General features: G+C 41.8%; 1 pseudogene; it reads right to left on the bottom strand.

Moving 5' to 3' along the window:
• Positions 1-74: 74 nt before the first annotated feature.
• Positions 75-16,290, bottom strand: LOC135543077 (uncharacterized; annotated as a pseudogene).
• Positions 16,291-17,493: the final 1,203 nt, after the last annotated feature.

Raw genomic sequence — 17,493 nt, 5'->3', positions numbered from 1 at the left:
TTAAAATGGATTAAATACCCCCCCCCCCCCATCAATCTACACACAATGCCCCATAATGACAAAGCAAAAACAGCTTTTTTCACATTTTTGCAAAAAATAGTATTTATTTTTTTAACTGAAATGTCACGTTTACATAAGTATTGAGACCCTTTACTCAATACTTTGTTGAAGCACCTTTGTCAGAGATTACAGCCTCAAGTCTTCTTGGGTATGACGCTACAAGCTTGGCACACATGTATTTGGGGAGTTTCTCCCATTCTTCTCTGCAGATCCTCTCATGCTCTGTCAGGTTGGATGGGGAGTGTCACTGCACAGCTATTTTCAGGTCTCTCCAGAGATATTAGATCGGGTTCAGGTCCGGGCTCTGGCTGGGCCACACAAGGACATTCAGAGACTTGTCCCGAAGTCACTCCTGCATTGTCTTGGCTGTGTAATTAGGGTTGTTGTCCTGTTGGAAGGTGAACCTTCGCCCCAGTCTAAGGTCCTGAGAGCTCTGAAGCAGGTTTTCATCAAGGATCTCTCTGTATTTTGATCCGTTCATCTTTGCCTCCATCCTGACTAGTTTCCCAGTCCCTTCTTCTGAAAAACATCCCCACAGCATGATGCTGCCACCACCATGCTTCACCGTAGGGATGGTGCCAGTTTTCCTCCAGACGTGACGCTTGGCATTCAGGCCAAAGAGTCAATCTTGGTTTCATCAGACCAGATAATCTTGTTTCTCATGGTCTGGGAGTCCTTTATGTGCCCGCTGAGGAGATGGTTGTCCTTCTGGAAGGTTCTCCCATCAACCACACAGGACTTCTAGAGCTCTGTCAGAGTGACCAACGGGTTCTTCGTCAACTCACTGAGAAAGTCCCTTTTCCACTGATTGCTCAGTTCGACTGGGCGGTCAGCTCTAGGAAGTTTTGGTGGTTCCAAACTTCTTCCATTTAAGAATGACGGCGGACACTGTGTTCTTGGGGACGTTCAATGCTGCAGAAATGTTTTGGTACCCTTCCCCAGATCTGTGCCTCAAAACAATCCTGTCTCGGAGCTCTAGGGACAATTCCTTCGACCTCATGGCTTGGTTTTTGCGCTGACATGCACTGTCAACTGTCGGACCTTATATAGACAGGTGTGTGCCTTTTTAATCATGTCCAATCAATTCAGTTTACCACATATAGACTCCAGTTAAGTTGTAGAAACATCTCAAGAATGATCAATTGAAACAGGATGCACCTGAGCTCAATTTCGAGTCTCATAGCAAAAGGTCTGAATACTTATGTAAAAGGTATTTCTGTTTCAAAATTGTATTAAATTAGCTACAATGTAAAAAAAAAAAACACATTTTGCTTTGTCATCATGGAGTATAGTGTGTAGATGTATGATGATTTTTTATTAATTTAATACATTTTAGAATTAGGCTGTAACGTAACAAAATGTGGGAAAAGTCAAGGGGTCTGAATACTTTCTAAATGCACTGAAAATCCAAAACACTCCATTTAGTATGGTATGTTAGTTTTGGCATGGTTGCATATGACAGATGGGTGGGCATATGGTTGCTAGATCGAATCTCATCACGGACAACTTTAGCATTTTGGGTAGTGAGGAACTGTTCAACTACTTACTAACTTTTTGCTACTTTGTAACTACTTAGCTAATAAGCTAAGTTTTGCATTAATACCATGAAAAATACCATAAAAACATAACATATCAAACTAAATTTGGCCTTGAAGATATATGTACAGAATAATATCAATTGCTCTGAGACCCATAACATATAATACTAATAGGCAAAAAAACACTTTAGATGACGTGATACACAGAAAACTGGGACCACTTCTGGCTCGTGAGCACCACTTTCAAAACTACTGGCTGAAATTAGACAAAATTTTGAGAGTGCATCTTCAATATTCTCATGTAAATATACAGAAAAGGTCCAGAGTGAGGTGTCACTATCAACGTGTCACTATCACAGAGCCTGCACCCCAGAGAGGATGGGATTTTCCTCAGCAGAGCCGTCCTTGGTCTCTAAAGCCAGCCGTAGTTGCTGCCAGAAGACCCCGGTTTGCTCCCCAGCTCTGGGCCAGCTCAGGTATGTGCGTCTCTTCACTAGCTTCCTCATCCGGTGGTAGGGTGACAGCTGGTGGGTAGGGATCTCCTCCAGGAACACCAGAATCAGGACGTCCTTCTGCTCATCAAAGAGCCGGAAGCTGGCCACCTGGATCTCCCGGGAGCACCACTCACTCTCCAGGTAGCGGTGGCTGATGACACAGATGGTCTTGCGGCTTCCGTAGATGCCGTCCATAATGTTGTCTATGATTGGTTTGCCTGGCTGGAAGTCCCGGTGGTGGAGACACAGCTTCCAGCCCTGCTCTCCCTCCAGCTCTGGCAGAAGCTCCCTCAGGACCCAGGGCTCATCGTGGGCATTGTAGGAGATGAAGGCATCGTACTGACAGCCATGAGGCTTGTGCTTATTCCTTTGCTTGGTGTCATAGAGGAAAGCCAGGAAGAGGTAATAGCCGTAAATTACCTGCCATTTCAGGAAGTGGTAGGCAAAGGATGATATCAGGGTGAGGAGGACCAGACAAGTGGTAGAGATGTAGCAGTAAAGTCCTAAGTCCACTGTACAGAACTGAAGCTCAATGTCCAACAGCTTGGTGTCCTTTAGATCGGCAGGATAGTTGCAGGTAAATTCTCCTGCACCAACAACTTGTGTTTGGTTGTCGCTCTCCATCCACTGGACAAACCAAGCATCGCTGCAGCCACAGGTGAAAGCATTATCTTGCATGTCCAGGTATGTCAAGGCAGGGAGAGATTGCAACACCGTCTCATTGACTGCTGTTATGTCATTCTTGCTCACCTGCAAGAATGTGACTCTACTGAGGTTTGCTCCTATGAGGAAATCTAAGGACTGAAGTCGGGCTTTGGACAGGTACAGGCTGTTGAGCCTTGGTATTGGGTAAAACAGCTTTGGAGTGAGGGCTGTGAACTCATTCTTACTGATATCAAGGAACCACAACCGGGGTGTGTGAATGAATGTGTCTGGGTGCAGGTCCTTAATATTAAGACTCCCTGCCTGGAATGACAATAAAGATTTCAGTCCTTCAAGAAAGTTGATAGGTAGATGAGACAGTCCCTTGTGACGCTGACTAAATATCCTGAGGTTCTGCAGAGATGTCAGATGAGAGAAGGGTGGAGGGTCTAATTTATCATCATTTACATATGTGATGTAATTACAGGATATATCAAGAGATCTTAAGACTGGAAGCCCCATGAGCACAGTATTTCTTATGTCTATTTGAGTGATCTTATTTGAGTCCAGTTGAAGTTCTGTAAGGTTGACCAATCCCTCAAAGGCTCCATCTTCCATACTGGCAATCTGATTGTCAAATAAAAACAAATTCTTGAGTGATACTAAGCTTTTAAACTCTCCTTTTCTTATAGAGCTCAGTTTATTGCCTGCCATCAACAAAGTCTCAAGTTTGTGCAACCCATTCATGAAGGCATCATTCAAGGTCAGGATTTTGTTTGATCCCAGTTTAAGGATCCTTAATTCTTTCAAATCCTGGAAAACACATCCTGGAAGGTTGGGGATTTGATTGTGGAAAAGAAAGAGTTGTGTGAGTCCTGTAAGATTGGAGAAATCTGAGCAGCCTAGTTTATTGATGATATTGAAGCTGAGATCCAGGATCTTCAGTGTAGGTAGATTTCTTGTGGCCTTTGGTACAGAGGAAAGCCTGTTGTGGCCCAGTTTCAAAGCACTTATTTGCTCTATTGATCTGAATGAAAAGTCAGACAGCTGAAAAAGATTACTATTTGATATGTCCACTTCTGTCATGTGTTTACATGACTGCAGAAATTCCTCAGAGAGATTACCTATGTTGTTATATTCTAGTCTTAGCACATTGAGTGTAGGTATATGGCAGGCAATATCAGTGAGAGCCTTGACCTTTAGCCTTGAGCCGTTTACAAGGTCTTGCAATCTCAGATGGACTAATGAGGAGTTGACAGTCTGCAGTACCATACCCATCCTCTCCAAAGACATCTCAACGCCGCTCAAGTTGAGACGATTGACGTTGCTCAGAAAAGACCTGTTCAGCACATCCCATTCCATGTGTCCAAGTTGGCCACAGTAGGCGATGTCTAACACCTCAAGGTAAGGAAAAACATCTGCCGTGATCCTGAAGATTCCCAATGGATTCCGGGATAAATCCAACAGCCTCAGCTCTATAGAAGTGTTTGATATTTCCTGTGACTGGAAAGATGTGAATCTGTTGCTCCCAATGTACAACTCTTGTAAGTGTGGTAATTGTACAATGGCCTGAACTTCCTTCATATTATAAAGGTTGTTCTTGGTTAAATTCACTGTCTTCAAATTTGAGAGAGGCTGAAATGATGAGGAGCTGATGGTTGCAATGAGGTTGTTGTCCAGATGTAGCAGGGAGAGGTTGGCCAGGCCCTGAAACAAATGGTCTGACAGGGTTGTGAGTCTGTTATGAGCCAGACCCAGCTCCTGAAGAGCCTCTAGGTGTCCAAGAGCCCCATCATCCACTTGAGAGATCTGGTTTATGGACATGTTTAGAATTTTGAGGTTTGATAGGTCTGTAAAATCCAACTTTTCGATCTTGGAAATCTTATTCATGGCCAAGTCTAAATTGCTTACATTCAGCGGAATATCTAAAGGTATGACTTCAAGATTCCTGTTATAACAGAGTACTTTCATGTTAGAGGGGTCACTGAGATTACCCCGGATTGTGCAGTTTTTCAGGAAGTACCCACATACTGGATCAGCAAGAACCCAGCAATACATCAGGGAACAGAGTCTCAGCTGAGAGAATGTAGACCCACTTCTTTTTCCAGGCATGGTTACCTTGAGTGTCATTGTGTTAGAGGCTTCCCACTGAGCCCACACTGGTTGAATCAACGTTATCTCAATTTAATGATGTTGAACCAACGTGGAATAGACGTTGAATTGACGTCTGTGCCCAGTTGCTTGCCGTCTTCTTCAGTTCTAGAGTAAATAACAAAGAATAATATAGTGACTAACTGTTAGATTTGGGGTCCTGATATATAGCATAATTAGACAATCAAATTAAATTGCAATAACATTGATAGCTGTTGGCATTGTGGTCCTCAAAATTACTGACAGATTATTAATGATAGGCAATCCACATTATCAATATAGCTCACAAAAAGTTTGCTTCACTGATAAAGACAAACTACAGAACCAGTCAAAAGTTTGGACACACCCACTCATTCAAGTGTTTTTCTTTATTTTTACTATTTTCTGCATTGTAGAATAATAGTGAATACATCAAAACTATGAAATAACACACATGGAATCATGTAGTAACCAAAAAAGAGTTTAACAAATCAAAATATATTTTATATTTGAGATTCTTCAAAGTAGCCAACTTTTGCCTTAATGACAGCTTTGCACACTCTTTGCATTCTCTCAACCAGATTCACCTGAAATGCTTGTTCAACAGTCTTGAAGGAGTTCCCACATATGCTGAGCACTTGTTGGCTGCTTTTCCTGCGGTCATCTCATCTTGCGCTCCAACTCATCCCAAACCATCTCAACTGGATTGAGGTTGGGTGATTGTGGAGGCCAGGTCATCTGATGCAGCTCTCCATCACTCTCCTTCCTGGTCAAATAGCCCTTACACAGCCTGGAGGAGTGTTTTGGGTCATTGTCTTGTTGAAATACTATATAGTCCCACTAAGCACAAACCAGATGGGATGGCGTATCGCTGCAAAATGCTATGGTAGCCATGCTGGTGAAGTGTGCCTTAATAAATCACTGACAGTGTCAAAAGCAAAGCACCCCACACCATCACACCTCCTCCTCCATGCTTCACGGTGGGAACCACACATGCAGAGATCATCTGTTCACCTACTCTGCATCTGCATCTCAACACAGCGGTTGGAACCAAAAATCTCAAATTTGGACTCATCAGACCACAGGACAGATTTCCACCGGTCTAATGTCTATTGCTCGTGTTTCTTGGCCCAAGCATGTCTCCTCTTGTTATTCGTGTCCTTTAGTAGTGGTTTCTTTGCAGCAATTCAACCATGAAGGCCTGATTCACGCTGTCGCCTCTGAACACATGATGTTGAGATGTGTCTGTTACTTGAACTCTGTGAAGCATTTATTTGGACTGCAATCTGAGGTGCAGTTAATTGCCTATTTTTGAGGCTGGTAACTCTAATGAACTTATCCTCTGCAGCAGAGGTAACTCTGGGTCTTCCTTTCCTGTGGCGGTCCTCATGAGAGCCAGTTTCATCATAGCGCTTGATGGTTTTTGCGACTGCACTTGAAGAAACTTTCAAAGTACTTGAAATTTTCCGGATTGATGGATTTTCATGTGGATGATGGACTGTTGTTTCTCTTTGCTTATTTGAGCTGTTCTTGCCATAATATGGACTTGGTCTTTAACCAAGTAGGGCTGTCTTCTTTATACCACCCCTACCTTGTCACAACACGACTGATTGGCTCAAACACATTAAGATGGAAAGAAATTCCACAAATTAACTTTTAACAAGGCACACCTGTTAATTGAAATGTATTCCAGGTGACTACCTCATGAAGCTGGTTGAGAGAATGCCAAGTGTGCAATGCTGTCATCAAGGCAAAGGGTGGCTACTTTGAAGAATCTCAAATATATTTTGATTTGTTTAACACTTTTTTGGTTACCACATGATTCCATGTGTTATTTCATAGTTTTGATGTCTTCACTATTATTCTACAATGTAGAAAATAGTACACAATAGAGAAAAACCCTTGAATGAGTAGGTGTGTCCAAGATTTTTACTCGTACTGTTCATCAGAGAGGATAAAAGGAGACCACTATCAAATTAAAAATGAGTAGAAAAGGGTAAAGACATTGTCTGAATAAGAACACAAAACATATTGTATCATATTTTTTTAGGAGATAGACTTGCAAAAGACAATGAAAAATATAGGCAAAATACATAGTAATTATTTTTACTCACAATTGTCAGATGACAGTCACAGTGAATGCTAGTGCAGCATAGAACTGTGATCGCCTGAGTCCTGGTTCTACCACCCTGCTCCAAAGAGCACTTCCCTGCCTTTAAACTTCACTTTATTAACCCTTTGTTTAAAAAATAGTTTTGTCTTGGTCTAGGATAGATTTTGACTTGTAAGCAGAGACCCAGCCCAAAGTGACTGGGTAGACTAGACACACAGTTGGTTAAGTTAAAGGGACAGAGGAGGAGAAGTGAGAGAGAGAGAGAGACTCAGTGAGCATATGTAGCCTTGCTATTGAGAATGGCCGCCTTAGGCAGACCTGGCTCTCAAGAGAAGACAGGCTATATGCACACTGCCCACAAAACGAGGTGGAAACTGAGCTGCTCTTCCTAACCTGTCCAATGTATGACCATATTAGAGACACATATTTCCCTCATATTACACAGACCCACAAAGAATTTGAAATGAAATTTGAGTTTGATAAACTCCCATATCCATTGGGTGAAATACCACCGTGTGCAATCACAGCAGCAAGATTTGTGACCTGTTGCCACAAGAAAAGGGCAACCAGTGAAAAACAAGCACCGTTGTAAATACAACCTATATTTTCTCTTTTGTACTTTAATTATTTGCACATCATAACAACACTGTATATAGACATAATATCACATTTGAAATGTCTTTATTCTTTTCAAACTTTTTTGAGTGTAATGTTTACTGTTACATTTTAATTGTTGGTTTCAGTTTAGTATATTATCTGTTTCACTTGCTTTGGCAAAGTTAACATATGTTTCCCATGGCAATAAAGCCCCTTAAATTGACATTGACATTGAAACAGAGAGAGAGCGTGAAAGAGAGAGAGAGAGAGAGAGATGTCATTTTCAGAATTTGGGGGGGGAACAGACGATTCACCATAAGTGAGGAGGAAGTGAGAAGAATGTTATTGAGCAAATGTCCCAAAATTGGACATCAGAAGAAAATACTGTTGCTGACCCCAATAATAAAGTGAATTTAGAATTAAGAAATCATAACTGAGAACTAAGATCTAAAGCACACTCTGATTCAAAATTCGAACTGGTACTAGCACTTACTAATCACCAGCTGTTGATGAAATACAAAATGCTTTGATTGCTGCTCACCCAAACCAGTAAATCTCTGAAACATCAAGTTATGTCTTATTGCTTGGTCAAGGAAATGTCTAAACCCGTGTTTTAGAAGACACACTTCTTCGTGTCTCCTTAGTGTAATAACAGTTTATGTCCACTAGATGGCGGAATATGCATAGAAATGGGTTAGTAAAGAAGGATCGGGATGGCAGGGAAAGCAACATGGATATAACCAAACAAAATCAACAAATGAAATGTAAATAAAGAGTTCCACAAAGCTGAACATTATAAGTATTAGACATTGGTCCTGAATGTGTAACTCTCATGTTTGAATTCATTGCATTGCCTTGGAAGATTATTGAGTGAGGGAGAGTTATGTGTGTGATACTCTGCGAAGACAAGACCTGCATGGAAAAGGGTTCAGTGTTTTACAAAGCAGGTATGAGAGAAGTATTCACATACATCATAGCAGACATAGTCTTTATTTGTGAGACAAAACTGATGTTCTTTATGATGTTCTATATGGTATTGTGGTCCTCAAAATAACTGACAGATTATCATTTATAGGTCATCCAAATTATCAACATAACTCACAAAAAGTCTGCTTTACTGATAAAGACAAACTAGAGTAGAAAGGAATAAAGGTAAAGACCCCTATCAAATTAGAAATGAGTAGATAAGGGTAATAACATTGTCTGAATAAGAATAAAACACACAGTTGTATGATATTTTTGAAGAGATACACCAGCAAAAGACAAGTAAAAACAGCCAGACTACATAGTAATCATTTTTACTCACAATTGTTGGAAGAAGACAGTCACAGTGAGCACTAGTGCAGCATAGGACTGTGATCACCTGAGTCCTGGTTCTACCACCCTGCTCCAAAGAGCACTTCCCTGGCATTTTACTTCACTAAACTTTGTTCAAAATACATATTGGTATTTGTCTAGATTGATTTCTCACAAACAGCTACAACACAAGTGAAAACTTAACAGACTGGGTTGACCTGACACACAGTTGACTAAGGGGCAGAAAACAAGGGCCAGAAAAGAAGAAGCGAGAGAGAGAGAGAGTTGGGGGGGAAGTCGGGCTTGTTTACTCTCTCTCACAGTTGGACCGAATAAAATACTGATGCTGACCATATACGGGAACTTCCCGAGACCTGAGATATTTATTTCCTAGAACTAAGAACATTCTGATCCAAACATCAAACGGGTACTAACACTGACACTTTTTACATTCCAGAGAATTCAATGTTCATTTCTTTACCAGAAGCCGCCTCCAACCTCTATTTCTCATTCATACTGCATAAACTGTATTTCATCCACAGGTGACAGGAAAGAAAATGCAATAAAAGGGAGATTCTGTCTCATATGAAGGTGTGTGTGTGTTTTCCCAGAATTGGAATATAAATAAATAGTAGATCTACCTTGCTTGTACCTTATGATGTAATAGAACTAACATGGATACTGTTTCACTTTGTGCACTGACTTTCCCCCTGTTATTGTTCTATTTCTCATTCATACTTCATAGACTATATTTCATCCACAGGTGAGAGGGAAGAAAACAGAATGAAAGGGAGAATGACGTCTTTCTCATATCAAGGTGTGTGTGTGTGTGTGTGTGTGTGTGTGTGTGTGTGTGTGTGTGTGTGTGTGTGTGTGTGTGTGTGTGTGTGTGTGTGTGTGTGTGTGTGTGTGTGTGTGTGTGTGTGTGTGTGTGTGGAAGTAGCGAAACAGGGAGTGGGAGTAAAGGTGGAAACAACGTGTTTGATACACTCTTAGAATAAAGGTGCTATCTAGAACCTAAAAGGGTTCTTCGGCTGTCCCCATAGTAGAAGCCTTTGAGGAACTAGTTTTAGTTCAAGGTAAAACCCTTTTGGTTCCAGGTAAAACCCTTTCAACAGAGGGTTCTACATGGAACCAAAAGAGTTCTACCTGGAACCAAAAATATTTTTCCAATGGGGACAGCTGAAGAACCCTTTTGGAACCATTTATCTAAGAGTGTACCATTCCATTTATTCCGTTCCAGCCATTACATTGAGCCCATCCTCCTCAATCAAGGTGTTACAAGCCGCCTGTGATAAGGACCTGTCTGCCACCTCTAGGGCAGTAGCCAGAGAGGCCCCACTACCCATCTCCAGCATCAAGGAACGCAGGGCAGAGTAGCCTAGTGGTTAGAGTGTTGGGCTAGTAACCAAAAGGTTGCAAGTTCAAATCCCTGAGCTGATGAATTTGTCATTCTGTTCCTAGGCCGTCATTGAAATTAAGAATTTATTCCTAACTGACCTGCCTAGTTAAAAAAAGAAGGTGGGGCTTATTTTTAGAGAGAGACCATCACCAGCGAGTCAGCTGCGCATCATTGGGTGAGTCAGTCAAACTGGAAGTGTCACGCCCTGGTCTTAGTATTTTGTGTTTCCTTTATTTATTTGGTCAGGCCAGGGTGTGACATGGGTTTTGGTATGTGGTGTGTTTTGTCTTGGGGTTTTTCGTAGGTATTGGGATTGTGGCTTAGTGGGGTTTTCTTGCATAGTCTATGGCTGTCTGAAGTGGTTCTCAATCAGAGGCAGGTGTTTATCGTTGTCTCTGATTGGGAACCATATTTAGGCAGCCATATTCTTTGAGTGTTTCGTGCGTGATTGTTCCTGTTCATGTGTTAGTTTGCACCAGTTTAGGCTGTTTCGGTTTTCTTGGTTTGTAGTGTTTGTGTTTAGTTGTTTTATTAAACCTGAATCTAAATAGCCATGCCTCATTTTGGTCCGACTCTCCTTCGCCTAAAGAAAACGGTTACAGGAAAGCATTTTTAGGACTATATTTTCCTCTGCATACTGTAGCCTACAACATGTGTCTTCACACAACTAGGCCTAGACTATTGATGGATTCTTGACAAGGTAGTTTTTAATTGATCTCAGATTCTCTGTTTGTCAGTGTCAAAGTAGCCTGTTATTTCGATAATTTGTGTGGTGATAAAAATGATTCTGGCAAAGTCTCCAGTCAGGTAAATGAAATGCATTTATAAAATGCCAAAATGTTCCCGGACCCCAGGCTACTAAAAATGTTCCCGGACCCCAGGCTACTAAAAATGTTCCCGGACCCCAGGCTACTAAAAATGTTCCCGGACCCCAGGCTACTAAAAAATGTTCCCGGACCCCAGGCTACTAAAAATGTTCCCTTCCATAAGTGACTCAATTCTACTGCTCTATGCCACTATGCAAATGTGATGATATGCATGCAATGCTTTATTTTTAAGGTAATTCATTTTTTTATTTTGTTCCAGTACTTAGAACTTCCCAGGTCACCTGACTCTCATGCTCACATTTTGTTCCGGCACCTCCCGATTTACAAATTAAGCACTGGTCTCCGATATCTAGGAGAAATAAGAATGCTGAATAAATCTTTTTGTTTTTTGGACACATATTGAACCCGTTGTTTTTGTTGGCACAAAACTACCTCCATACTTCAATTCGTTTGTATGGGTTACCTTCGGATGAGACCTGTGACAAAACAGACATCATCGTGTTTGGGGGAGTATCCCCTCTCCATAGAGTAGAATCGGTGCTGGTTTACCTTCAGATGAGGCCCATGTCTTTCCATAGAGGGGTCATAATAGTTTGTAGGACAAACCATTTCGGGATATTTCATGGTCTGAAACCGCTGTAGCTCAGCCACCTTCCACTGCAGATGCGGAAGGCCGACATAGGCGGTTGCAAACCTGGTCTCAGAGCATTTCGTATTATTCTGTACGTACAGTGCATTTGGAAAGTATTCAGACACCTTGACTTTTTCCACGTTTTGTTACATTACAGCCTTATTTTAAAATTGAATAAACAGCTTTTTTCGCCTTCATCAGTCTACACACAATACCCCATAATGACAAAGCAAAAACAGCTTTTTTGAAATGTTTGGAAATATATTATTGAGACCCTTTACTCAATACTTTGTTGAGGCAACTTTGTCAGCGATTACAGCCTCAAGTCTTCTTCTTGTCACATCTGTATTTGGGGAGTTTTTCCCATTCTTCTCTGCAGATCCTCTCTGTCAGGTTGGATGGGAAGTGTCACTGCACAGCTATTTTCAGGTCTCTCCAGAGAGATTAGATCGGGTTCAAGTCCGGGCTCTGGCTGGGCCACTCAAGGACATTCAGAGACTTGTCCCGAAGCCACTCCTTCGTTGTCTTGGCTGTGTGCTTAGGGTCGTTGTCTTGTAGGTGAATCTTAGCCCCAGTCTGAGATCCTGAGCGCTCTGAAGCAGGTTTTCATTGAGGATCTCTCTATACTTTGATCCGTTCATCTTTGCCTCAATCCTGACTAGTCTCCCAGTCCTTGCCGCTGAAAAACATCCCCACAGCATGATGCTGCCACCACCATGCTTCACTGTAGGAATGGTGCAGGTTTTCCTCCAAACGTGACGCTTGCATTCAGGCCAGATAATCTTGTTTCTCATGGTCTGAGAGTCCTTTATGTGCCCACTGAGGAGATGGTTGTCCTTCTGGAAGGTTCTCCCATCTCCAAACAGGAATTCTAGAGCTCTGTCAGAGTGACCAATGGGTTTTCGGTCACCTCCCTGAGCAAGACCCTTTTCCCCTGATTGCTCAGTTCGACTGGGCGGCCAGCTCTAGGAAGTCTTGGTGATTCCAAACTTCTTCAATTTAAGAATGATGGAGGCCACTGTGTTCTTGGGGACATTCAATGCTGCAGAAATGTTTTGGTACCCTTCCCCAGATCTGTGCCTCAAAACAATTTAGCATTTTAGCTAGTGAAGAACTGTTCAACTACTTACTACATTTTTGCTAATTAGTAACTACTTAGCTTATTAGCTACCCCTAACCCGAAACCCTTTAACCTAAATACTAAACTTAAACTTAACCCCTAACCCCTAGCCTAGCTAACGTTAGTGAGTTAGCTAACATTAACCACCTAGCCACCTAACTAGATTTCATAACATATTATGTTTTGCAAATTTGTTACATATTGTAAGTTTTGTATTAATACATACCATACTAAACATATCATACTAAATTTGGCCTTGAAGATATATGTACAGAATAATATGAATTGCTCTGAGACCAGTTTGTCGGAAGCAGTGGATTGAGAACCATGCAAAAAACCTGACAGCTTAAACTGACTTTGATGGGGATTTTTTAAATTATGTTACTTAGATTGACGCATGGGCGCAGCAAAACTCTTAGGAACTTCTTAAAGATCCACTCCAGGATGATAAGCACAACAAAATCATAACATACTGTGTAGTATGAAATACATTTGTAACATATCATAAGAATAGGCAAAAAAACACTTTAAATGACGTGATACACAGAAAACTGGGAGCACTTATTGCTTGTGAGCACAGCAGAGCCGTCCTTGGTCTCTAAAGCCAGCCGTAGTTGCTGCCAGAAGACCCCGGTTTGCTCTCCAGCTCTGGGCCAGCTCAGGTATGTGCGTTTCTTCACTAGCTTCCTCATCCGGTGGTAGGGTGACAGCTGGTGGGTAGGGATCTCCTCCAGGAACACCAGAATCAGGACGTCCTTCTGCTCATCAAAGAGCCGGAAGCTGGCCGCCTGGATCTCCCGGGAGCACCACTCACTCTCCAGGTAGCGGTGGCTGATGACACAGATGGTCTTGCGGCTTCCGTAGATGCCGTCCATAATGTTGTCTATGATTGGTTTGCCTGGCTGGAAGTCCCGGTGGTGGAGACACAGCTTCCAGCCCTGCTCTCCCTCCAGCTCTGGCAGAAGCTCATCGTGGGCGTTGTAGGAAATGAAGGCATCGTACTGACAGCCATGAGGCTTGTGCTTATTCCTTTGCTTGGTGTCATAGAGGAAAGCCAGGAAGAAGTAATAGCCGTAAATTACCTGCCATTTCAGGAAGTGGTAGGCAAAGGATGCTACCAGGGTGAGGAGGACCAGACAAGTGGTAGAGATGTAGCAGTAAAGTCCTAAGTCCACTGTACAGAACTGAAGCTCAACATCCAACAGCTTGGTGTCCTTTAGATCGGCAGGATAGTTGCAGGTAAATTCTCCTGCACCAACAACTTGTGTTTGGTTGTCGCTCTCCATCCACTGGACAAACCAAGCATCGCTGCAGCCACAGGTGAAAGCATTATCTTGCATGTCCAGGTATGTCAAGGCAGGGAGAGATTGCAAAACTGTCTCATTGACTACTGTTATGTCGTTCTTGCTCACCTGCAAGAATGTGACTCTACTGAGGTTTGCTCCCATGAGGAAATCTAAGGACTGAAGTCGGGCTTTGGACAGGTACATTCTGTTGAGCCTTGGTATTGGGTAAAACAGCTTTGGAGTGAGGGCTGTGAACTCATTCTTACTGATATTAAGGAACCACAACAGGGGTGTGTGAATAAATGTGTTTGGGTGCAGGTCCTTAATATTAAGACTCCCTGCCTGGAATGACAATAAAGATTTCAGTCCTACAAGAAAGTTGATAGGTAGATGAGACAGTCCCTTGTGACGCTGACTAAATATCCTGAGGTTCTCCAGAGATGTCAGATGAGAGAAGGGTGGAGGGTCTAATTTATCATCATTTACATATGTGATGTAATGACAGGATATATCAAGAGATCTTAAGAGTGGAAGTCCCGTGAGCACAGTATTTCTTATGTCTGTTTGAGTGATCTTATTTGAGCCCAGTTAAGTTCTGTAAGGTTGACCAATCCCTCAAAGGCTCCATCTTCCATACTGGCAATCTGATTGTCAAATAAAAGTACATTCTTGAGTGATGTTAAACTTTTAAACTCTCCTTTTCTGATAGAGCTCAGTTTATTGCCTGCCATCAACAAAGTCTCAAGTTTGTGCAACCCATTCATGAAGGCATCATGCAAGGTCAGGATTTTGTTTGATCCCAGTTTAAGGATCCTTAATTGTTTCAAATCCTGGAAAACACATCCTGGAAGGTTGGGGATTTGATTGTGGAAAAGAAAGAGTTGTGTGAGTCCTGTAAGATTGGAGAAATCTGAGCAGCCTAGTTTATTGATGATATTGAAGCTGAGATCCAGGATCTTCAGTGTAGGTAGATTTCTTGTGGCCTTTGGTACGGAAGAAAGCCTGTTGTGGCCCAGTTTCAAAGCACTTATTTGCTCTATTGATCTGAATGAAAAGTCAGACAGCTGAGTAAGACCAGTATTTGATATGTCCACTTCTGTCATGTGTTTACATGACTGGAGAAATTCCTCAGAGAGATTGCCTATGTTGTTATATTCTAGTCTTAGCACGCTGAGTTTAGGTATATGGCAGGCAATATCAGTGAGAGCCTTGATCTTGAGCTTTGAGCCTTTGACAAGGTCATTCAATCTCAGATGGACTAATGAGAAGTTGACAGTCTGCAGTACCATACCCATCCTCTCAAAAGACATCTCAACGCCGCTCAAGAAAAATACCTTTTCTGACGTTGCTCAGAAAAGACCTGTTCAGCACATCCCATTCCATGTGTCCAAGTTGGCCACAGTAGGCGATGTCTAACACCTCAAGGTAAGGAAGAACATCTGCCGTGATCCTGAAGATTCCCAATGGTTCCGGGATAAATCCAACAGCCTCAGCTCTATAGAAGTGTTTGATATTTCCTGTTACTGGAAAGAGGTGAACCTGTTGCTCCCAATGTACAACTCCTGTAAGTGTGGTAATTGTACGATGGGCTGAACTTCCTTCATATTATAAAGGTTGTTATTGGTTAAATTCACTGTCTTCAAACTAGAGAGAGTCTGAAAGGATGAGGAGCTGATGGTTGCAATGTGGTTGTTGTCCAGATGTAGCAGGGAGAGGTTGGCCAGGCCCTGAAACAAATAGTCTGACAGCGTTGTGAGTCTGTTATGAGCCAAACCCAGTTCCTGAAGAGCCTCTAGGTATCCAAGAGCCCCATTGTCCACTTGAGAGATCTGGGTTCTGAGCATATTTAGAATTTTGAGTTTTGATAGGCCTTTAAATTCCAACTTTTCGATCTTGGAACCTTGTTCATGGCCAAGTCTAAATTGCTTACTTTCCGCGGAATAGCTATAGGTATGACTTCAAGATTCCTGTTATAACAGAGTACTTTCATGTTAGAGGGTCACTGAGATTACCCCGGATTGTGCAGTTTTTCAGGAAGTACCCACATACTGGATCAGCTAGACCCCAGCAATACATCAGGAAACAAAGAAAGAGTCTCAGCTGAGAGAATGTAGACCCACTTTGTTTTCCTGGCATGGTTATCTTGAGTGTCATTGTGTCAGAGGCTTCCCACTGGGTACATACTGGTTGAATCAAAGTTATTTCCACCTAATTTCAATGAAATGATGTTGAACCAACGTGGAATAGACATTGAATTGACGTCTGTGCCCAGTGGATTGACGTCTTCTTCAGTTCTAGAGTAAATAACAAAGAAAAATATAGTGACTAACTGTTACACGATTTTGGTGCTGGAAATATTACATAATTAGACAATCTAATTAAATTGCAATAACACAGATAGCTGTTGGTATTGTGGTCCTCAAAATAACTGACATGATTATTATTGATAGGTCTTCCAATATATCAACATAACTCACAAAGGTTTGCTTTACTGATAAAGACAAAGTATAATAGAGGAAAAAAAGGAGAAGACCACTATCAAATTAGAAATGAGTAGAAAAGGGTAAAAACATTGTCTGAATAAGAGAAAACACAAAACATATTGTATCATATTTTTTAGTAGCTAGACAAGAAAAGACAATGAAAAACATAGCCAAAATGCGTGGTAATCAGTTTTCCTCATAATTATCAGAGGACAGTCACAGTGAACGCTAGTGCAGCAGGACTGTGATCACCTGAGTCCTGGTTTTACCACCCTGCTCCAAAGAGCACTTCCCTGCCTTTAAACTTCACTATATTAACCCTTTGTTTAAAAAATAGTTTTAGTCTTCGATAACTTTTTGACTTGTAAGCACAGATACAGCACAAAGTGACTGGGTAGACGAGTCACACCGCGTTGATTAAGTTAAAGGGACTTAAACAACCACCCGAGCCACTGCCTGTTCACCCCGCTATCATCCAGAAGGCGAGGTCAGTACAGGTGCATCAAAGCAGGGACCGAGAGACTGAAAAACAGCTTATATCTCAAGGCCATCAGACTGTTAAACAGCCACCACTAACATTGAGTGGCTGCTGCCAACACACTGACTCAACTCCAGCCACTTTAATAATGGGAATTGATGGAAATTGATGTAAAATATATCACTAGCAACTTTAAACAATGCTACTTAATATAATGTTTACATACCCTACATTACTCATCTCATATGTATATACTGTACTCGATACCATCTACTGCATCTTGCCTATGCCGTTCTGTACCATCACTCATTCATATATCTTTATGTACATATTCTTTATCCCTTTACACTTGTGTGTATAAGGTAGTAGTTTTGGAATTGTTAGGTTAGATTACTA

The sequence above is a fragment of the Oncorhynchus masou genome, chromosome 7, assembly GCF_036934945.1.
Source record: "Oncorhynchus masou masou isolate Uvic2021 chromosome 7, UVic_Omas_1.1, whole genome shotgun sequence".
In the NCBI taxonomy this organism is placed as follows: Eukaryota; Metazoa; Chordata; class Actinopteri; order Salmoniformes; family Salmonidae; genus Oncorhynchus; species Oncorhynchus masou.
Note: the sequence above shows the minus strand (reverse complement) of the source record. Positions and strands in the feature narration are given on the sequence as shown.